The sequence below is a fragment of the Meles meles genome, chromosome 14 (genome assembly GCF_922984935.1).
Source record: "Meles meles chromosome 14, mMelMel3.1 paternal haplotype, whole genome shotgun sequence".
Classification (NCBI taxonomy): domain Eukaryota; kingdom Metazoa; phylum Chordata; class Mammalia; order Carnivora; family Mustelidae; genus Meles; species Meles meles.
Window position 1 is genome coordinate 78,520,784 of NC_060079.1, and position 9,956 is coordinate 78,530,739.

Genomic DNA, 9,956 nt, shown 5'->3' on the forward strand with positions numbered 1-9,956 from the left:
GTAGGAGGCATTCTAAACAAAACTACCATTTAACCATATGTACTAACAATGCACTTTTTTTCAAATAAGTTCTACAATAATTGGCAAAGTACAAAAATAAATTACTTGTAAGAATCAAGAAATCTGGATTCAAATATCAGTTTTGGTACATACAGACTGTATAAATGGCACAAGTCACTTATTTGATGTTTATCTTATTTGTAAAATAAGAGTTTGGATTGAATTATTGGTTCTCAAACTTGGGTGCACTTGGAATAATTTGACAAGCTTTCCACTTATATTTTTCTATTTAAAGATATCTCCTTGTTTCTTCTGATCTGTGATGGCTTTTTAGAATTTTCCTTATCTCTCATGACTTTGATACTTTTGAGGAGTAGACGCAGGTATGTAGAATGTCACTCAATTCATATTTGTCTGATTTTTTGGTAAAGATTAGATTACGGTTACACATTTAGGAAGGATAACATCAGGGGTGATATGTTCTTCTCAATGCATGAGGTCAACATGATTTTTTATTCGTGGCATTAATCTTGAACATTTGGTTAAGTAACATCTACCAGATTTTCCCACTGTAAAATTATTATTGTCACAGGCAGAACAATGGAGATAGTGAAAAGATCAGTGCTTGCCAGAAGTTAAGACAGGTGGATAGGCAAAACACAGGGGACTTTTAGGATAATGAAAATGCTGCATATGATATCATAATGATGGGTCAGGTCATTGCACATTTGGCCAAAACCATAGAAGGTACAAGACCAAGAGGGAACCCTGATGTACACTATGAGTTCTGGTTGATAATAATGTCTCAGTGTTAAGTTTTATTAAGTAAATTGGAAGGCTAGGAGCCTTGAAAACTAAGACATTAGTATTCTCTAATGTCAATGCTGGGACTTGCAAATGTGATTCAGCCAATCAACTTGGGAAGGATGGGCAGTGTTATCGAAGGCAAACCAAGAGAATATAGTGACCTAGAAGCAAAAAACACAATTTTAAAAAACAGAGACAACTTCACCACATGCTGCCCATATGACATATGAGACAAAAATTGAGAATTAAGTCTTGGATTTGGTAATGTTGAAGTCAGTGCTGACTTTGACAAGAGTATTTTCAATGGACTAATGAGGAAAAAAGGACCTACTAAGATGAGTTTAAGAAATAATGGAAAAGAGAGATTAAGAGATAGTGATGACCAATGATTTCATGTGAGGAATTTTGCTACAAAAAAATGTAAATTAAAGAAACAGTTGCTGATGAAGAAGTTGAAAAAAATTCTCTTTTTTTCTTTCAGTTTTATTGAGATATAAATGTGACATTGTATATGAGTAAGGGGTACAAGGTATTGATTTGATAAATTCATATATTGTGTATGATTAGCTAACACTTCCATCGGTCTCTTTTTTAAGGTGAAAACATTCAAGATCTACTTTCTTAGCAACTTTCAAGTAGGTAATATGGTATTGTTAACTATATTCACAATGCTGTGCATTAGATCCCAGAACTTACTCATTTTCTAAGTGAAAGTTTGAACTCTTTGAAAGAAGGGTCTTGGTGTCAAAATATCATTTTTAACTAAGTGAAAATGTGAATGGTTGAATTCATGATGGAAAAACAAAAGTATTTTTCTTTTATTCTAACCATGCGTGTCAAAGATTCTTTAATAGTATCATTAGGTCCAAGACCAACACTCAGATTCTAATATTTTATTTTTTCAGTTAATCTCAATATTTCAATACTTTTTTACCCTAGTCTTATAACCTTTTATTGAAAGTTATAATAAAAAAGAGAGTGGTTGTTTAGGCACAGAATGAGCTTATATCTTGAAGTAATCGTACATGGAACCCTCTTTCATTTCCAAACTTTTTTAGGTTGACAATAAATTAATATGATTATGATATGTGATATGTCCATAATATGATTGCTGAAAGTACACCTACAGTCTGGTGGAGAAAATTTTTGTAAGGATAAATTTGCTTTCATGTGGTTGTTAAGCTCTGTTGGCTCAGCAGGTATCTGTGCAAAATAAATTTAACTTGCAATGATTAAGTAGTTATGCATAGCTACTGGTGTGTAAATGCACCTATATACCATTTTATTACTAATAATTTACGTGCTGATATCAGATTTGATAAATTCCTCTTGGCATTTCAATTGTATCTAATTTATTCATAAATTGAATCACTGTATACAGTTACTTTGCTTTATTTTACACATCCTTATAATCATTTTCATACCAAGAATAATTTTTGAAAATGTTTTGGTGTAGGAGAAAGAGAATTGGATCAGGAGTGAAAATCTGTGTTTGAATCAGAATTCTGCTCCCACTGACTCATCTTTGACAAGCCACTTATGAACCTCAGGTTCCTCAACTATGAAGGGATGTACTATAAATATACATAGGCACTATCAGGGCTTTTGTGAGTATCTAGATAATAAAAGCAATGTGCAAACCATAAATGGGAGATATAAGAACACTTCATGATTATTTAACCCCTTCCTGCATGTTAAGGTTCCCATATGCGTTCTCATTGGATCCCATAGCAACTTTGTGTGTTAGGCAGGGAAGAAACTTTTCTCCAAATTTACCTACAAAAAACTCCAAAATTAAAAACAAAACAAAACAGAAGTGGAGGAAAAGAGAAGTTACATGCTGTAAGCAAATCAACAGTTGCAAAGATATGGCATGCACGAAATATGAATTTATGTGTCTGGGCATTACATAGTGCAATTCCAGACTAGGAGAGGAGTGTCGTGTATACAGACTAAGACTACCGAAAGATGGGAAATCATTACTGAATTAGAATATTGCTGACAAATAAAAACTTAGAACATTTCAAAATATTCCCTTGAAATGAGTGAACTGGGTCACAAAGAAATTAGGTACCTTTTTTTTTTTTTTTTTAATGTAAGGATGAAACATGAGAACTAACATTGTGTGTTAAGTATTTTCTAAGGACTTCCTGCATGTCAACTCCCTGCTAATCTGCACAGTTAACCTCTGAATATTCCTACCTCTCCCTACTTTTCCAGCAGGATATTAGACACAGGCAACACTGAATAAGATAGCCAACGTAATATATCCATAAGTGATGGAGCCAATTTCCACTTCAACATGTACTTTTTGGCTGAGATTTGTCTGATCCTCATCACTGCCTTAGTTATGTCAAAATGGAAACACAATTTTTAGTAAAAAAACAAAACAAAACAGGGCGCCTGTGTGGCTCAGTGGGTTAGGCCACTGCCTTCGGCTCGGCTCAGGTCATGATCTCAGGGTCCTGGGATCGAGTCCCACATCAGGCTCTCTGCTCAGCAGCGAGCCTGCTTCCCTCTCTCTCTCTGCCTGCCTCTCTGCCTACTTGTGATCTCTCTCTGTCAAATAAATAAATAAAATCTTAAAAACAAAACAAAACAAAACAAAACAACAACAATTAAAAAAACCAGAATTAGATCTTTGGTCTCCTGGATAAGTCTAGTGTTTTCTTCTTTATGATTTGATTCACTTATAATCATTTCCTGAGGACATATTGCAATGCAGGAAGCATTTCTAGATTTTGAGGGACGCAAACATGGTGAAACACAAATATATATATATATATATATATATGTGTGTGTGTGTACTTTAATACATATGACTGTGTTGGCTGAGAAAAGAGAAGCCTATAGTTAGTGTAATGGAAGAGACAAGATCACTATGTAGTTGAGTGAACAGAGAAGGCTTCAAGAACATATGTTACTTATGTCGTCTGTAAGTTATATTCTCAGCAAACAGAATGACAGAGTCAGAAATAGAGGTGTGAAAGTAGCATATGTTCAGAGACCAGCTATGGGCAATAAGTCAGTCAATGGGCACAATGTCAAGGGAATGAGCCTGGCAGTGGAGAAAAGGAGCAGATTGTGAAGGGCATTGAGAGTTACATGGAGGTGTTTAGTTTTTGTCTTGAAGTTACGATGAGGTATAATGGTACGAGAAGAGTGCTTAAGCTGGTTAATTACATGAGTCAATTTTTAGAAATTTTATAGATATATTTAAAATTATATGGAAGATATATCAAATGTGGAAAGTCTAGTATTTTTCAATGCCAAGACTCATTAACGGAGAACTTTGAGAAAATTCTATTTCTTTGATTTTCTTATTAATTTTTTAAAAGTGAGAACTCATTTATTTTGTAAGGTTTTAATGAAATAATCTCACTTCTATACTCATAAATTATGTCTTTTGGTATGGTTTGGAACACATCAATATTATCCAAAGCTTATGGTAGCAACACACTTTAGGGAAAGGAGGTGAATTACTTTGTAATTTATATAAAGGAAACACCAGAGTTTGAAATAGCTTCTTAAAACATTTCCCATTCATGTTTATATTTATTTATGAATTAATAAATTCATCAAGAAAAAATCATTTTATGGAAAGACTTTCTCATTCTTCATTTATATTCTAAGGAAATATATTCTGCATTTATCTGGGGTCCATTTTAATATTTTACCACTTTTGTATTTTAGTTTCTTTATCTCTGCTCTTTCTCAAATCAATCAGGGCTACTAAAAATCTCATAATTTTGTGCGAGATCCATGAAATGAATGGATTTCTTGAAAAATCATACAAATGTGATTAATATAAGTGATGTGTATTATCTATTTTAAAGATCATTGAAATAGTATTGAATATTCTAAGCATACTCTGCATAAGGATATTTAATTTTTGAGTGTATTTATTTATTTTTATTTTTATTTTTTAAAAGATTTTATTTATTTATTTGAAAGACAGAAATTACAAGTAGGCGGAGAGGCAGGCAGAGAGAGAGAGGAGGAAGCAGGCTCCCTGCTGAGCAGAGAGCCCAATGCGGGGCTCGATCTCAGGACCCTGGGATCATGACCTGAGCCGAAGGCAGAGGCTTTAACCCACTGAGCCATCCAGGCGCCCCTGAGTGTATTTATTTTAAGGCAAGCTAGGTATTAATACATATAATTTAACTTTCAGGTGGATGGGTAAATTTTCAAATGAAAATATAGTAAGCCATTCATGAGACATTACCTCAAAATGCAATATTATTATTTATCAATATATATAGGAATTTTATTTTCTACTATCATCAAATAAAAACACATTTGTAAGATTATTGAAGGAGTGCCTGTGTGGTTTCATCATTATGTGTCTGCCTTCAGCTTAGATTGTGACCCCGAGTCCCACATCAGGCTCCTTGTTCAACAGGGAGTCTGCTCTCCCTCTCTTTGCCCCTCCCCCTGCCTGTGCTCTCTCTCGTTCCCCTTCTGTCAAATAAATAAATAAAATATTTTTTTAAGACAGGTTATTGAAATAAATGATTTTAAAATGGAAAATTTTTTTCTACATCTTCTACTCAACTTGATTTTGGTGATCATTCAGAGACCTTTGTTCTTTTTTCAATGGTATTTTCCTTCTAAAGTTAATGATCTGATGGAATTACATATTACTTATAAATTCTTCTCCTTACAGATATCATTCTTCAATCTGGCTATTCTTCATGGTCTTGCTTGTGAATACTCCATCCATACATCTACTCATTAAAATTTATATTGAGTACTACACTACAGTTTAGAAATGTAGCAACAAATGAGTTCATGGTCTTGTTTGTGGAATGAGAATGAACAAATGACCAGATCATAAAATCCTGCCTTGTGAAGGCTGATATGGAGCTAATGGGGAATGCAATATTGGCATTTAGTTTGATCTTTCCATCAGTAGTAAATCACTTCTCCAGCTTGATACCTTCACAGACCTCAAACAATTGCGCAGCTATGATTAGCACACATCTCTTGAACTCTAGCATTCTGTCTATAAGTACTACAGAGGAAAAACCCAAGACATGGCTAGGGTATATCCATATGCAAAAGCTTCTTTCTAGTCTTCAGGAAAATTACTCATGATATGTAAAGGGGTCATCATCTGAGGTGAATATTTCATTTTCTTGTAATTTTAGAAGCCACCTAATATGGACTGTTTTTGTGTCAATGTCTAGAACATCTTTACGTCATCATAACCATAATTTTCTTCCTTTCTTCTCCTCTTCAGCCTGCCACTAACCCTCTCCTCTTGTCCATTCAGCCCCCCTTCCCATTTCCTCCTTGTCACATCTTAGATGACCAATGATGGTCACACAACTTACTATACATTTTATATAATTTACATACTCACTTCTTTTTTTTTCCTCTCTCTCTCTCTCTTTTTTTTTTTTTTTTTTGAAGATTTTGTTTATTTATTTGTCAGAGAGAGAGAGAGAGGGAGCGTGAGCACTCACACAGCAGGTGGAACACCAGGGAGAGGGAGAGGGAGAAGCAGGCTCCCCGCTGAGCAGGGAGCCCAATGTGGGACTCGATCCCAGGACCCTAAGATCATGACCTGAGCTGAAGGCACACCCCCAACCGACTGAGCCACCCAGGTGTCCCTTTTTTTTTCTTTAAGGTAATTGCCCTTCCAGGTGTTCTCTTTCTCACTCGTCACATCTCAGCCATTTCTACTCATAAGATTTTCTGATTAGACACATATGCTTGTTGATATTTCCATATGATCCTCACTTTCAAATTCTGGCCCAGTTATTTAACATTATTTTCTATGTTCATAGCATTTATATATATCTGATAACATATACATATACCCTTAAACTGAGTAAAATGCATAAATGGAAAGCAAAAATCACATTGAATAGTCCAATAAAATGACAACACTTGTTGCAATTTGGTGCACAGTCTTTTTTGTTGTTGTTCCAACAGAAATGCACAATAATTTAAAAAATGGAATAAATTGTTTCTCACAGATTTGTATCATGATTTTCCCTTAAAAAGATGTATTATTAATGTTTTCCAATGTAAGTAAATATTCTAGCATTTTATTTATATTACTGAATATATTCTATATATGGATGTTTTTAACCAATGCCTTACTGTTGGTAATTATATTCCTCCCAGTGGCTCACATTAGAATTAACGCTATGACCACCATTCTTGTGTAAGATCCTTGTCCCTATCCACAACAAATTCTTAGGCATACATTGCCAGAGATAAAGTCAAATTGACCAAATACTTAGTCAAGAAACCTTAAAATTAAAGAACTGAGAATACACAAGAAAATAAACGCTACTACTAATAAGCTATTAACAATATAAATAGGCAATTTTGTACTAATACTTTGCTATGTGCTTTGATCCTTCCAAACACAATCTTATTTGAGGGCACTAGTTCTTCATTTTACAAATGATGGTTGGTTTTAAGAAGCTACTTTCTTATGAAAAACAACAACAAACAAACAAACCAGAAACAGAACTGCTCCTGTGTCCTGGTGTGGCATTCTCTCAGAGCCAGTGCAGTTCTTTAGCCAAGATGCCTGAGAAAACCCATACCCAAGACCAGCTGATGGAGGAGGAGGAGGTGGAGATGTTCGCCTTCCAGGTGGAGATTGCACAGTTGATGTCGCTGATCATCAACACCTTCTACTTGAACAAGGAGATCTTCCTCAGGGAGCTGATCTCCAACTTATCGGACACTCTGGACAAAATTAGATACGAGAGCCTGACCGACCCCAGCAAGCTCGACTCAGGGAAAGAGCAGCACATTAACCTCATCCTGAACAAGCAGGACCAGACCCTCACCATCGTGGATACCAGGATTGGCATGACCAAGGCCTACCTGATCAATAACCTCGGCACCATCACCAAGTCGGGGACCAAAGCGTTCATGGAAGCTCTGCAGGCTGGTGCAGATATTTCTATGATTGGTCAGTTTGGTGTCGGGTTCTATTCTGCCTACTTGGTCGCCAAGAAGGTGACAGTGATCACCAAGCATAACAATGACAAGCAGTATGCCTCGGAGTCGTCCACAGGGGGCTCATTCACACAGGCACAGGCACACCTATGGGTGGGGGAATGAAGGTTACCCTGCATCTGAAAGAAGACCAGACCGAGAACCTGGAGGAGAGGAGAAAAAAAGAGATTGTGAAGAAGCACTCCCAGTTCATCGGCTACCCCATCACTGTGTGGAGAAGGAACATGATGAAGATGTGAACGACGATGAGGCTGAAGAACAGTAAGAGAAAGAAGAGGATAAAGAAAAGGAAGAGAAGGAGTCTGATGACAAACCTGATAGAAGAAGTTGGTTCTGGTGAGGAAGAGGAGGAGAAGAAGGATGGTGACAAGAAGAAGAAAACGAAGATCAAGGAGAAGTACATTGATCAGGAAGAACTGGACAAGACAAAGCCTATTTGGACCAGAAACCCTGATGATATTACCAATGAAGAATATGGAGAATTTTACAAGAGTTTGACCAATGACTGGGAAGATCACCTGGTGGTGAAGCATTTTTCAGTGGAAGGACAGTTGGAATTCTGAGCTCTTCTCTTTGTGCCAACACATGCTCCCTTTGACCTCTTCGAGAACAGAAAGAAAAAGAACAACATTAAGTTGAGTTTCATTATGCAGAGTTTCATCATGGATAACTGTGAGGAGCTCATCCCCGAGTATCTGAATTTCATCAGAGGTGTGGTGGACTCTGAGGATCTTCCTCTAAATATTTCCTGTGAGATGCTGCAGTAAAGCAAAATTTTAAAGGCTGTCAGAAAAAACTTGGTTAAAAAGTGCTTAGAACTCTTCACCGAACTGGCCAGAGACAAAGAGAACTGCAAAACTGAAAAACATCAAGCTGGGAATACACGAGGACTCTTAGAATCATAAGAAGCTGTCAGAGCTGTTGCGCTATTACACATCTACCTCTGGTGATGAGATGGTCTCTCTCAAGGACTACCGCACCAGAATGAAGGGGAACCAGAAACACATCTATTACATCACAGGCAAGGACCAGGTAGCAAACTTGGCCTTCGTGGAGTGTCTTCGGAAGCATGGCCTGGAAGTGATCTATATGATCGAGCCCATTGGTGAGTATTGCGTCCAGCAGCTGAAGGAGTTTGAGGGGGAAGGCGTTGGTGTCTGTAACCAAAAAGGGCTTGGAACTTCCAGAAGATGAAGAAGAGATAAAGAAACAGGAAGAGAAAAAAACAAAGTTTGAAAACCTGTGCAAGATCATGAAGGATATCTTGGAGAAAAAAATAGAAAAGGTGGTCCTGTCAAACCGATTGGTGACCTCCTGTGCTGCATTGTGACAAGTACAAACAGCTGCACAGCAAACATGGAGAGGATCATGGAGGCCCAGGCCTTGAGAGATAACTCCACCATGGGCTACATGGCCATGAAGAAGCACCTGGAGATCAACCCCGACCACTCCATCATTGAGACCTTATGGCAGAAGGCCAAGGCCAGCAAGAACAACAAGTCTGTGAAAGACCTGGTCATCCTGCTCTACGAGACAGCGCTCCTGTCCTCCAGCTTCAGTCTAGAAGATCTACAGACACAGGATCTATAGGATGATCAAGCTCAGTCTCGGTATTGATGAAGATGACCCCACCGCTGATGACAGCAGTGCCGTGGTGAGCGAGGAGATGCCGCCCTTGGAAGGTGATGACGACACGTTGCGCATGGAGGAGGTTGACTAGGTGCCGCGAGAATGACTTGTACATGTATTCGATACTTTATCTTCATTCCCTCTGATAATATATTTTCAAGGGTGTTTTTCTTTATTTTTGTTAACATTTTAAGAATCTATATAGCATGACAATAACTACTTAAGGGGAAGATAAGATTTCTTTCTGTTTGAGTGTCATACTGTGACATGTAGGAACTAAAGCCCAGCTAGTTTTTCTTCCCTAGTGCCACGCTGGCTTATTGTAACCGGACATGGTGACCTTTGTTGTGAGGTGTACGTAACCTGACGTTAACTGTGGTCTAAAGTGTTTAGCTACCAAGCGGATTCCATGGTAGACCAAATTTGTCTGTCATGGAAGTGTTCTGAGCTATGCGTTGATGTTTTAAAGAGAACTGTTGGTTAGAACAACTCTCACCCTCTAGGATCTACTTTTTAAATCTTCTGTCCCCTGT

The 9,956-nt window shown here is 37.3% G+C and overlaps 1 pseudogene; it reads left to right on the plus strand.

The window, feature by feature from the left end:
- The first annotated feature begins 7,353 nt into the window (after positions 1-7,353).
- LOC123925133 lies at positions 7,354-9,670 on the plus strand (annotated as a pseudogene).
- Positions 9,671-9,956: the final 286 nt, after the last annotated feature.